We start from the raw sequence: 14,529 nt of genomic DNA, 5'->3' as shown, positions 1-14,529 counted from the left end.
CTATCTACCCATTTGCCTTAACCCAAACCCTAACCCTAAGGTCAGTCACTATCGCACACTCACCTAACCCGTGCCCTAACCCTAACTCACTTAAACCTCCCCTTACCCTAAAGTCTGTCACTATCGCACACACGCCTAACCTGCGCCCTAACCCTAGCTCACTAAACCCGCCCCTAACCCTAACATACAAACAATCGGACACTTACCTGAACCCAACCCATAACTGTCCACCACAGCACTAAGAATAGCAAAGCCACAGAAATGGCCAACCGAATTCTTTCCCAAGGAAAGAATTCGCTGTTCTGCAGCTTCGCTATTCTTAGCGTTTGCTGAATAGTGTTCGATATCACAAAATTTGAAGTTTTAATACTTTGATGTTCTGATATAGACCCAATATTCATATCACCTAATATAATAGTTTCATTTTTTATGGTATGGGAAATCCAGGAAAGAATGTCTTCTAATACAGGAATGTTATTCCTTGGTAGAATACAAATTACTTAATACAGAGTTTTTTGGAATTGTTAATGTCGAGAATTGAGATTAAAATTTTGGCATTATAGAAGTGTGGAATAGAATTAGGAAAGGAGGATAAATTAAAGGTTTTTGGATAAATTAAGGCAACACCACCTCCTTTTTTGTGTTGTCTGTCTGCCCTAATTACATTATAATTAGGGGAAGAAATTCAGACTCTTGGATGTGTGGTTTCAGCCATGTTTCAGTGGCAGCTAGGATATGCGTTCTATTTTGGGTTGGCCAGGCATGAAACTCAGAGGTTTTGTTACAGATGCTTTGAAAATGAGGGGATTCTACCTCCTCCAGCAGACCCATAACCAGTGGTGTTCCACAGGGATTGGTTCTGGTAACCCTGTTATTTGGAATCTACTTCTCTACCCACAGAAATTGCCAACATCCTAGCTGACAGGTTCAGCGCAAACTTCTCCCCCCCTCCCCACCAAAAGGGCAAATATCTATCCCAGCAGAGTGCTGCCCCCCTGACATCTCAGATGCTCAGGTAAGAGCCGCCCTCTTCAAAGCAAAAAACACAGCATCAATGGGACCAGACTGTGTCCCGGGCTGCGTCCTACATGAACTCCAAGAAGAGCTAAACCCAAACATAAAACTACTGTTCAATCTCAGCCTTACTACAGGATATGTGCCCAAAGAGTGGCGTACAGCAACAGTGGTCCCTCTCCATAAAGGTGGTGCCTCAACGGATCCTGGAAACCATCGCCCCATAAGCCTGACTAGCTTGGTCTGCAAAGCTATGGAAAGGATCATCATGGACCTCACAAATAAAGATATTGGGGACCTACAGACACTGGATCCTACCCAGTTCGGCTTTGTTAAGGGCAGATCCTGCCTCTTAAACCTGGTTGATTTCTTTGAAACTGTCACCGAGGCCATTGATGAGGGGAAGGTGGTCCACACAGCCTACCTGGACCTCGCAAAAGCCTTCGATACAATACCCCACTCGGGCATTATAGATAAGCTCACCAGCTTAAATATAAACCCCTATGTCACTAGATGGATTGCAAACTGGCTCAAGGACAGAACCCACATGGTTAGAATTGCTGGAGCCATGTCAGACTCCAAACCATTTACAAGTGGTGTCCCACAAGGCTCAGTCCTGGGACCTCTCTTGTTCAGTATATATTTCTCGGAGGTACAGGCCAACACGGAAGGACTGTGGCTGACCACGTTCGCAGATGACTGCAAACTGGGTGCCATAATCGACTCTCCAGCCGACACAAGCATCCTCCAAAAGGGCCTCATAGAAACAGATAACTGGTGCCAGAGCCATGGCCTCAAGCTAAATGCCAAAAAGTGTATAGTCATCCCCTTTGGCAAAAACAAAGTGCCCACAAATTACCACATAGGTGGTAATCCATTAAGTACAGAAGAAGTAATTAGGGACCTGGGGACCCAAGTTGATAGCAATCTCTCATTTGACAACCATGTGGCCAAAGTGGTTAGAAAAACATTTTATATAGCCCACCTGATCATGAAGGGATTCACATCTAGATCAGGGGAGGTCATCGTGCCTCTTTACTCATCCCTCATCAGGCCCATAATTGAGTACAATGCCCCTTTTGGGATGTACCTTACCAGACACCTGCAGCAACTGGAAAGACCCCAAAAGTACCTCACCAAGAGGATCAAAGGGCTCAAACAGATGCCATATGCTGCCCGATTAAAGAAACTCCAGCTCTACTCAGTGGCATACCGCCTGTTCAGAGGTGATCTGTGCCTGACGTATAAAGCCATGTCCAACCCGGAATTAATGGACATGCTGCACCTCAGAAAATCCAAATCCCATTGAGCTACGTGCTCGAGAGACTTGAACCTCAGCACTGAAATAAATAGGACATGCTGGAGGGACAGATTCATAACCCAGAGGCTCCCTTCACTCTGGAATAAAATCCCAGTCCAGGTTAGGCAGAGTCCCTCATTGACTTTCTTCAAGAGGAATCTTGATGAGTGGATGGGAGATCATAGGTTTACCCTGGGTATCACTTCTGTGTCACTGTTAGACAGAGGCACAGTATACTAACCTCGAAAAAGGGCATAGCAAAATAAATTTAAAATGGGTGGCGAAAGCCAAACACATTCTGGCTAGGCTTATAAATGCCCTAGGGCAGATAGCCTAGTATGAACCTATGAACCTATAAAGTACAGACTAAATCTAAAGGACTGTGGCTGACAATGTTTGTTGTTGACTGCAAATTGAGAGTGATCACTGAAACCCCTAGCAATGTCAACATCCTTCAAGAAGGTCTTACACAGACGAATGACCGGTGCCAAAGTCATGGTCTTAAACATAATGCAAAACATGCATTATCATCCCCTTCAGCAAGGGTGATATTCCTGCAAACTACCACATCAGTAGAAATACCTTAAGCACACAGTCAGTGGTGAGATATCGGGCACACACAGCAGCCTTAACTTTGATCACCGTGTCTCCACAGTGGTAAGAAGGGCATTTTATATTGTTCATCTCATAAGTAAGGGCATTGCCTCCAGAAAAAAAAGGTTATAACTCCCTGTACTCTTCCCCCATAAGGCCAATAATAGAGTACAATGCTCTCTTTGGTATGTTTCTTTCCAAACACCTGCAGCAATTGGAGAGACCACAAAGTTTCCTTACAAAGAAAATTCAGGGTCTTCAAGATCTCTCTTATGTGGACAGACTGAAATCATTGTCACTTTACTTTGAATCATACAGACTGCTTAGAGGGGACCTGTGTCTTGTATATAGAGCAATCTCTGATCCATCTTTAATGGAAATGCTGCACATTCACAAGTCAAATGGCACATGGAGCACTCGCTCAAAGAACCTAAACCTGCTATGTGACATCAACAGAACTTGCTGGAGAGACATATTTGTTTCACAGAGGTTTCCCCAACTTTGGAACAAGCTTCCTATTTATGTTAAACAAAGCCCCTCCTTGGCTCTGTTTAAGTGTAATTTGAACAATTGGATGGGTAACTGGAAATTCATCCTGGGGGGGGGGTTCCACCTGTTGCCCTCTTGGACAGGGGTAATAGGTGCTGATTTTAGTGTCTGCTTGAACCAGACACCCTTAGAAACATGAGTTGAACTTGGCTAGGCTTGTAAGGGCTCTGGGGCCATTAGCCTAGTAACGTCCTATGATCCTATGAACAGCTCACCTAACACTAGGGCAGTGACCTAAATCTTTCAAAAAATAAATAAGATTAAAGGGAGGATAGATTTGCCATACACCATGTACCCTTTCTCTAGAGCACACTCACTCTACAAGTTAAGTAGTGTGACACAGACTGCCTTTAACAAGGAGCAGGAAAACTGGATAAGGGTTCATAAATTCATCCTCGGTATGACTGGCCTGGTCTCATGAAATGAGAGGCAAGGCAAGGCCAGCGGTACATTTAAGCCAATCACATGTCTAGGGTGGCAATGGTGTCTGACCTACAATGGATGTGGATGCAAGACAGAAAAAGAAAGAGACAACCACAGAGACAGAGAACTGTGAAGATTTATTTTATTTATTTATTTTACATTTGTTGACCGGGCTAGTCTAACTGGATATATGTCCATTTTCAGTAGAGGCCCGGGGAGATAAGCTCCAAGACACGATGAAGAGATAACCTATACTTTCCTTATTCAAAACAGTGGGCTTAGTTTAAATAACTGTGCCACACAAAGGTCATAGAAATCTCATGGAGTCTGTCTAGGAAGAAATGTATACTGGCAGATGCTCTGGGAAATGCCATGTAACCATGGGGAAAGCCTAATAAAAAAGTACTTGCAGATATAAACAAGAAGCCAAATGTCTCCCAGCAAGTAGTAAAGAAATTCCAAGTTTCTAAACAAAAAGTATTAGATTGTTAAACATATATATCACATAAAAAGTGTTTGGCAATAGAAATCCACAGCTTCATTAGAATCAAAACTAGTGTAGGAGCTTGCCTTAGGGAATAAGTACATAGGTTGATCCTAGATTACCTTAAGCATTCATCTATGGAAAATATCTGTCAGCCTCTCGTTTCTGGTCCTCTATATTAGAAAGCATAGAAGGCACAAGAAGTTTAAAAAGCAGGGTGTATGATAAGAGGCCGTGATGTGGAAGAGTGCAAGTATTATTAAATGTATTCTGCAATTTTTGTTTACCAATGTCCATCATCAGAAAAGAGAAATGGATATCAAAGAGGATTCAACTCAAGCTTAAGGTAGGCCCCAGGCCTTGCTTGTGGCACAAAGACTTCTACTATGTGTCCCCTAACAAAATGTCCCTGAAGCTTAGCAGGTGCGTTTGGCATAATTAATGTCTTCATCTCATAGACACAAGACACAGGGTGTAATTTCTTACCTTGTGTAACTGGCTAGCCTTAAAATGGCCCTTCAGGGCAGTTAGCCTAGTATTCACCTATGATCTATGAACTGGATAAACACATTAGAATAAAGATTCAGCTTGACAAAAAAAACAATCTAGCATACATGTTTTTGAAGGGGAGGGACAAGCCCTCTCTGGACCACCCATGTGGGAGGTTCACCCCCCACACATCCTTCTTATATATACACCAGCTCAATAATCACCCAAACATGTAGGAAAAGAAATAAAATCTTCAAAATAAATGAATCACTCATGGTCAGCCTTAGGCATAGGCAAACTAGGTGACTGTCTAGGCCGCCATACAGGCTGGCCCTGAAATCAGTGCCAGTGTTGTGATAAAAACAGCACCAGTAATGACTTCCTGGGGAAAACATGTCGAATGAGTCACAGCTCATCTATTTCTGTTAATGAGTTACAACCCTGTGTGCTTCTTATTCAGCCACCTGTACGGTAGCCATTGCAGGGATGTAAGCTCACTTCATTAATGTATTCTGACAGTGTCCACTGGTAAGAAATCTCTGGAATTATTATTATTATAGTTTTATTTTATTTGGGTGGCCACGGTGGTGCAGTGGTTAGTGTAGCCACCTCAACGCAAGAGGTTCTCTGATTCGATTATCAGCTGGGGTGCCTTCTATGAGGAGTCTGCATGTCCTCCCTGTGGTAGCATGGGTTTCCTCCAGGTGCTCCGGATTCATCCCAAAGACATGCTGTAGGTGGATTGGACACTCCAAATTGGCCTTAGGTGTGTGTGTGTGTGTGTGTGTGTGTGTGTGTGTGTGTGTGTGTGTGTGTGTGCACCTTCTGTGGAAGGCTGGGCACCGGGCTGGCACCTCAGCACCATAAAACTCCACTGCCAATCCTGAGTGTACAGGTGATCTGCTGTGGCGACCCCTAACCAGGAAAAAGCTGAAAGAAGAAGATAGTTTTATTTTATTATAGTTACTAAGTTGTCCCAAATGAGTCAAAGCCCATTTTTAGCAGATGCCTTAGAGAAAATGTTCACAATTATAAGTACGGTACAGTTCACTGCACTGAAATTATGCAATAGTAGATTGTATAGCAAGTGGTCAATCATAACACTATAAAGTAAACAGTAAAGCAATCAGCTCCATGTACACATTTTTCATTCTTACTACAAATTCCATTCATCTTTATATTTTTATTAACAGGAAAAGTAAGTAGAGATGTTATACCAGAAAAGCAGGAAGTAGCTATAAAAAGGCAAAACAGATTAAGAAAACAAAGCAGCTTGTAAGTGACTATCAAGAAGAGGGGGGTAAGAAAGGTGATTAGATGGTGAAGATTAGAATAAATAAAATATATAGTTATAATAGTGGAAGAAAAGAAGAAAAAAGGAATATAATACTCAGTGTATGTAGCGCTAAATTAAATAAAGGAATTTCTAACAATGTAAAATTGCCATTGTAGTGTAGGGCCACAGTGTTGTATAGGACCATCAGTGCAGTGTAAGGTCATACAGTTGTGTAGGGTTTTCAGTATAGTGTATGCCCGTAGTGTTGTTTATTCTATTTATTATTATTTATTTACATTTGTTGACCGGGAGTGACCAACTGGATGTAGGTCCATTTTCAGCAGAGTCCCGGGGAGAAAAGCTCCACAGTTAAAATATACAGACATGGATTTACATAGCAATTAACAATTTGATCAACATAGCAATTAAAAATTACAAACATAGTTACAGATGAAAAACATACTACATCAGTAGACAACGAGAATCTTTATCATCTGCAAAGTGCATAACAGACATTAACAACATCTGAGCTTGCTATAATCAAGGTAGTTTGTGGGGTGGAAAGAAAGGTAGTGGGTGGATGGGGTGGGTGATATTAGAGGGGGAGTTGCAAGGGCATAGCCAGCATGTTTTTAGGTGCACTTTTAGTAAAGTTTTGAAGTGGGTGCATGATGGTACGGAGGTAATTGTGGGTGGGAGGGAGTTCCATAATTTGGCTATGGCGCAAGAGAATAGTGCTTCTCCAGCAGAGTTATCGGCTTTAGTGACCTGTAAGTGATTTTTGTTGCTGGATCCTAGTGGTCTGGTAGTGCGATAGGGTTGGAGTAGATTCTGGAGGGATGGGACCTTTAGTGGATGGTTTACTAGTTTGTGGGCAGTTGATATCATTGAAGGAGGTGAGGGAGTTCAAGCGAACCCAGTTCAGCAAGTGAGAGACAGTGGTGACTACGGTAGGATGCCCCTGTGGTGAATTTGGCGATTTTGTTGTAGCAGGTCTCTAGCTTGTTTAGATCACATTGCCTTAGGTTGGTATATACTGGAGAGGCATAAAGTAGGGAGGAGATAAGGTGGGAATTTGCTGCTGAAATCTTTGATGGTTTGGTGAGAAGTTGCTTATTTCTGTATAATGCTCCAAGTTTTTTGTGGATGTTTTTTATGGTCATGGATATGTGAATGTCAAATTTTAGTTTATTGTCTATTTCAACTACTAGCAATTTGGTTTGTTCAGTTGGGTGTATAGTGGTGTTGTCTTTTGTTGTGATGTTAAAGTGAGAGTTGTTTTGAGTATGTTTGGTGGGTTGGAAGATGAGTAGTTTAGTTTTGTTTGGGTTGAGTATTAATTGGGCATTAGATAATCAAGTTTGAACAGAGGAAAAGGCTTCCTGTGTGACTTTTTGAAGTTTGGGTAGGGACTGGGCTGAGCAAATGATGGCTGAGTCATCTGCGTATTGTATGAGTGTGCCATGTTTGGTGGCAGAGGCTAGATTATTGGTGAAAATAGAGAAAAGTAGGGGTCCAAAGATGGATCCTTGGGGAACCCCTATAGAACAGGTAGTTGGGGAGATATGTCATTCTGCCATACAACAGATTGTTGGCGGTCAGACAGGTAACTCTGAAATCAGTTGGTGACTGATTGAGAGAAGGATAGGTTATTGAGGACAGAGATGAGTTGTTTGTGTGGGACCATGCCAAATGCTTTAGATAGGTCTAGCAAAGTAGCAGAGGAGAGATAGCCATTGTTTTTATGCCGAAGGATATTGTTAGTAAAGGAGAGTAAGGAAGTGGTGGTGCTATGGTGTAGTCAGAAACCATGTTGAGTATTGGAAAGGAGGTTGTTAGTAAGGAGGTAGTCTGAGACCTGAGAGCGAATGCATCTCCCTAGTATTTTGGAGAGTGGAGAGAGAATAGTATGGGGCAGTAGTTGGTTAGTTTTGTGGTGGGGAATTATATGTGATACTTTCCACAGTGTGGGAACGTAACTTTCTGACAGAGATCAGTTAATCAAGATGTATACTGGGTAGGCTAGAGCATCAGCTGCGATTTGTAGGTATTCACTTGAGAGGTTGTCTGCTGCTAATTTGGTGGGCATAAGTTTAGTTAAGAGTTTTTTTATGTTGCAGGTAGGAACAGGAGAAAAAAGAGAAGACAGTGGGGAGATTACTAGTTGAAGGTGTGGGTTGGAGGGGAGGGGGGTTGTGTTGTCTAGCTAGTGATAGTATGGTTTGTGTGAAGTGTGTGTTGAATGAGGTAGCAATATTTTTGGAGGAGTGAGGGATGTTAGGAGGAGGGGTACTGACTTTACCTGGGTGGAAAATGGAGTTTATGGAGGACCAGAATTGTTTGAGGATGTGTTGGGAGGAGTTTAGAGCAGACTGGTAGTATTGGAATTTGTCCTGTTTTATTAGCTTTTTGACTCTGTTGCATAGTTCTAGGAATTTCTGTCTAGTTGAGGGGGGTTTGTTTTTGTGTCAGTGCTCCCAGGCTTTATCCCTGTTTTTCATTTCTGACTCTAATAAATAGATAAAATAAAATAAAATATGACGATTAGAGTAATGTAGGGCAACAGTATTGCATAGGACCATCAGTGTAGTGTAGGGCCACAATCTTGTATATGGCCACCAGTGTAGTGTAGGACCACAGTGTTGTATAGGATCATCAATGTAGTGTAGGCCCACAGGTTGTATAGAGCCATCAGTGCAGTGTAAGGTCATGGTGTTGTGTAGGGTTTTTTGTATAGTGTAGACCCATAGTGTTGTGTGGGACTTTAGTGCAGTGTAGGGCCATGGTTGTGTATAGGACTGTCAGTGTAGTGTAGGACCACATAGTTGCACAGTGTTGTATAGGGCCATCAGTGTAGTGTAGGGCCACAGTGTTGTATAGGGCCATCAGTGTAGTGTAGGGCCACAGGATGTATAGGGCCATCAGTGCAGTGTAAGGTCATAGTGTTGTGTAGGCTCATAGTATTGTGTAGGACTTCAGTGCAATGTAGGGCCACAGTGTTGTGTAGGGCTGTAAGTAAGATGTAGAGATATAGTATTGTGTAGGACATCAAAACAGTGTAGGGTCATAGTGTTACTTGATCAGTTTATTGGTTTGCTTAAAACATCAGTGAATTGTGAAAAACGTGGTGCTCCGAATCAGTAAACCAATTGCTGCATATTTGAGCATTTATATATTTATTATTTATTTATATTTGTTGTATGAATTAGTCCCATTAGGTATAACCTTCCTTTTGTGGAGGCTTAAGGTGGTATCCTTACTGAGTAAAGGCAATTTGGTCAGGACACTGAGGAAATCCCCCTAATCTTTTACAGCCATGAAGGAAGAGGAGATAGGAAGTCATAGAGAAACAAACAAACACAAAGACACAGATACACACACACAAACACACACACACACACACACACACACACACACACACACACACACATGCACAAACATGTTTCAGAGGTGTGTCTAAATGTGTATAGGATTCTGCAGTCCTTATTTGTGTAATATAATGACTATGTAACCAGAAACTGAAAATATCTGACGTCCTTCTTCAGGAGAGCAATATGAAATAAACAAAGTAAATTTTACAGTGACACCCCGCTGTCTAAGAAACAGCTTCCAGGCTTTAGCAAGGTCTTTGATTTTCAGGCAAAAGCATTTGTGACTGCATGGTCAACAATGCTAACATCCTTGCAGACTAACTAATGTGCAGAGAGGAGGAACACAGTGAGACGTGACTCAGATAAGGAGGCTTCAGCCACAAAACCAGAAGAAAATACTAAATACTAAATAAAATACTAGAAAAAAACACTCAAGTATTCAACTATGGTACCACCTTTATCATTCTTATAAGAAAAGCGCAGTCCGAGTCTGAACTGTCTGCAAACAGCTAAAGTTAACTTTGAACCTAACACCACTCTTAAGTATTCAACTGTGGTATCACCTTTATCATTCTTATAAGAAAAGCTCAGTCCTAGTCTGAACTGTCTGCAAACAGCTAAAATTAACTTTGAACCTAACACCACTCTTAAGTATTCAACTGTGGTATCACCTTTATCATTCTAATAAGAAAAGCGCAGTCCGGGTCTGAACTGTCTGCAAACAGCTAAAGTTAACTTTGAGTATGTGTCTACATGTTTGAGCCAATATTCATTTTTCCCTGGAAAGCACCCTGCTTTGGCTTGTAAGCAGCCACCCCCCCCCCCCCCACACACACACACACTCATCTTCCACTTTCTCTCTTATTCCCTTCTATTAGCAAATAGCATCCATAACTGATCAATACTTTGTGTTTATTAATTTAAACTGAGACCACAGTAGCCTACTGATACAAGGTTATCCTGTTTTCCCACCTGAGAAATGGTTAAGAAATGACTTACAGTTTCAGAGCAGTCCTTGGTCAATTCTGATTGTTTCTTAAACACAAACTTGTCTTTGCTTTGGCTCATTAGCAGCAGTACAAAAGAACTGCCTGCTCACACCCTTGTTCTCCCCCCCCTTCCCTGTTTATTACCTTAAGCCAATCCCAAAGTTAATAAATATTACCTGTGGCAGGCACCATTTTTAAAACTATAACCACCCTTGTCACTATCATATGTTCATTTATCAGTTTACTCTGTTACCTGATTGTTTCCACCCCCTCATAAGATCTATTAACAGGGTCTATACCCGCTTCGCTCCTCACCCTGCCCCCTATTACCTCCCACCCCCAGTGGTCCTACGTTTATTACACTCACAAACCCCTTCAATCTTTCCAGTAGCCAAACACAGTGCTAACCCAACACTACCTCCTCCATCTTCCCACTACTATCACACATCCTCAACTAACATGTACAAGCATACCTTACCTATGCTCACTGCATGCACTCTCCTTGCATATTTTACATCCTACCAAAGCTCCATCATTCCCCCACTCAACCACTACCACTGTACTACTACTCACACCAATACTCATGTCTCACCCTCACTCAGCTCCACTCCCACCAGCTCAAGAACCATCCCTATGCACCCCCACATATTCTACCAACTATATTACTCAAACATAAAGCATTCCTACAACTTAACATAGTAACCCTCCCACCATACCTATTACCCACAGAGCACAATCATAAAGTTTCCCTAATAAACAAATACATTCAAAAACTGAGAAAACTGATAACCTCATGCATATCAAAACTAGCCCAAAATGGAGACATCCACCCCAACCCTGGCCCTACCATTTCCAACCCCAATCCTCATAATCGGACTAGAAACCACAACTTCTCCCATATCACAGCCAATAGAAAGCCAAGTGACTTTCTTCTACTAAGCCTAAATTTTAGAAGTATATCCAACAAAGTCCATGAACTCCATGCCACCATTGACTTGTACTCCCCAGATATAGTCATCCTGACAGAAACTTGGCTAAAACCTCACATTACCAGTGAGCAAATACTCCCTACCGATTACGGCATACTAAGAGTAGACCGGCTAAACAAGAAAGGAGGCGGTGCAGCTATAATATTTAAACAGCATCTAAACATCCAGATCTTAAAATTATCAGCTCCGCAAATAGGCAATGAAGAAATAATATATACCAACCTCAAAATAAATCAAAACAAAACCATCAACATAATTAGATGCTACTTCCCACCTGGCCAAAATATCCCTCCACTAGAAAACCTCCTCAGCTGGTCTACCCACCATCTCCCCCAAGAAACTATAATTTTAGGTAATTTCAATATTGACTGGCAATCCTGTTCTGGCAACAATCCAACCCATCTTGAATACCTTCATGGCTTCACCCAACTAGTCCAGTTGCCAACCAGGATAAATAAAAACTCCAGCAAGTACACTACCCTGGATTGGATACTAGTCAGTAAGAGCCCCCAGTCATATATAACAGGCTGCTTATCAGATAGCCTCAGTGATCACTCCCCAACATTCCTACTCAAAAAATACCTATACCAAGCTAAACCTATCATCTACCATCAAATACGTAAAAAACTAAACTTTAACCCACTCACATTCTTCTCATCCCTCAAAGAATGTAACTGGCATCCTCTAAAGTACCTCAGTCTTGATGACACAGTTGAATTTTTTAATACTACCTTCCTGAGCATCCTTAATTACCATGCCCCCATAAGACTTTCCAGAACCAAAGCACAACCCTCCCCATGGCTACAGAAAACCACTAAGTCAGAAATGAAATCAGAGATAAAGCCTTGGAGCACTGGCACAAAACCAAAAGCCCCTCAACTAGACAGAAATTCCTAGAACTACACAAAAGAGTCAAAAAGCTAATAAAAACAGGACAAATTCCAATACTACCAGTCTGCCCTAGTCTCCTCCCAACACAGCCCCAAACAATTCTGGTCCTCCATAAACTCCATCCTCCACCCAGGTAAAGTCAGTACCCCTCCTCCTAACATCCCTCACTCCTCCTAAAATATTGCTTGGCCATCATCCTGCTCATCTTATGAAATCTTTACCATATGGGGAATTTATTAGAATTATGAGATTGTGTAACAATGACAATGACTTGGAAATAGAATTACAAAAAACAGTAGATTTATTTGTAAGAAGGAATTATAATGTAAAAGAGGTTAAATTATCCTTACAGAAAGCTAAGAATGAAGGATTTCAGATAAATAAAATATATAGAACTAGAGTAAATAAAGGAGAGAAAGATGAACATACTGATAAACAGATGTTTTTCGTTCTGTCATATGATTTAATGACAGAAAAGGTTAAGAAAGCAGTACAAAAATATTGGCCTTTTTTATTTAAATATAGTGATTTAGTAGAAATTATTCCAATAAGTATTACATTTTCTTATAAAAGAGGGAGAAATCTGAAGGACATTTTGGTACATGCTAAGTATTCGAATCCAAATGTTAATTTACTAAAAGAGATAGTTTTATTGGGAACATTTGAATGTGGGAATTGCATTTCGTGCAAGTATATAAGTAAAACATTCGAATGCATTAATGGTAAGATTTTTAGATCGAGTGGGACTTTTTATTGTAATTCAGTAGCAATAGTCTATGCTATTAAATGTCCATGTGGACTGTTTTATATAGGGGAAAGTAAAAGGGCCTTAAAGGTCCGACTTCAAGAACATGTAAGAGATATAAAAAATAAAAAATTAGAAAGTCCCTTAGCAGTACATTTTAAAGATTATCATAATAGTTCACCTGAAGGCTTACTGGCAACAGTTTTGGAACAGGTAATAGTTTATAATATTGATGATGATTTAGTTAAACAAAAACTGCTATATAAGGAGACAGTTCTTATATTAAAGTATAATACACTGACACCTATGGGTATTAACGTAGAATGCAACTGGAGAGTATTTTTATGAATGACATTTATTGTAAATTAACTGATTGTTTGATTGTGAAATTGTTCTATTAGCCTTTATAATTAAGGTTGTTGAATGGTATAAATAATTTGTAACTATTTGGAATATTCATTCTCCTAGAAGGCGTAAGCCGAGGCGCCAGAGAAAGAAAGAAATAAAATTGTGTTGGATCTTATGTGGTCGTATTGCTGCATAAAGCCTTGGAGCACTGGCACAAAACCAAAAGCCCCTCAACTAGACAGAAATTCCTAGAACTACACAAAAGAGTCAAAAAGCTAATAAAAACAGGACAAATTCCAATACTACCAGTCTGCCCTAGTCTCCTCCCAACACAGCCCCAAACAATTCTGGTCCTCCATAAACTCCATCCTCCACCCAGGTAAAGTCAGTACCCCTCCTCCTAACATCCCTCACCCCTCCTAAAATATTGCTACCTCATTCAACACACACCACAAAAACCATACTATCACTAGCTAAACAACACAACCCCCCTCCCCTCCAACCCACACCTTCAGCTAGTAATCTCCCCACTGCCTTCTCTTTTTCTCCTGTACCTACCTCCAACATAAAAAAAAACTCTTAACTAAACTTAAGCCCACCAAATTAGTAGCAGACATCCTCCCAAGTGAATACCTACAAATCGCAGCTGATGCTCTGGCCTACCCAGTATCCATCTTGATTAACTGATCTCTGTCAGAAAGTTACGTTCCCACACTGTGGAAAGTATCATATATAATTCCCCTCCACAAAGGTGGCCGCTCCACAGAACTAACCAATTACTGCCCCATAGCTATTCACTCTCCACTCTCCAAAATACTAGAGAGATGCATGCAATCTCAGGTCTCAGACTACCTCCTTACTAACAACCTCCTTTCCGATACTCAGCATGGTTTTTGACCAAACCATAGCACCACCACTGCCTTACTCTCCTTTACTAACACTATCCTTCAGCATAAAAACAATGGCTATCTCTCCTCTGCTACTTTCCTAGACCTATCTAAAGCATTTGTCATGGTCCCACACAAACAACTCATTGCTGTCCTCAATAACCTATCCTCCTGTCAGTC

Source organism: Protopterus annectens, chromosome 7.part1 (assembly GCF_019279795.1).
Source record: "Protopterus annectens isolate FY-2018-M chromosome 7.part1, PAN1.0, whole genome shotgun sequence".
In the NCBI taxonomy this organism is placed as follows: Eukaryota; Metazoa; Chordata; order Ceratodontiformes; family Protopteridae; genus Protopterus; species Protopterus annectens.
This window is presented reverse-complemented; position numbering follows the sequence as displayed.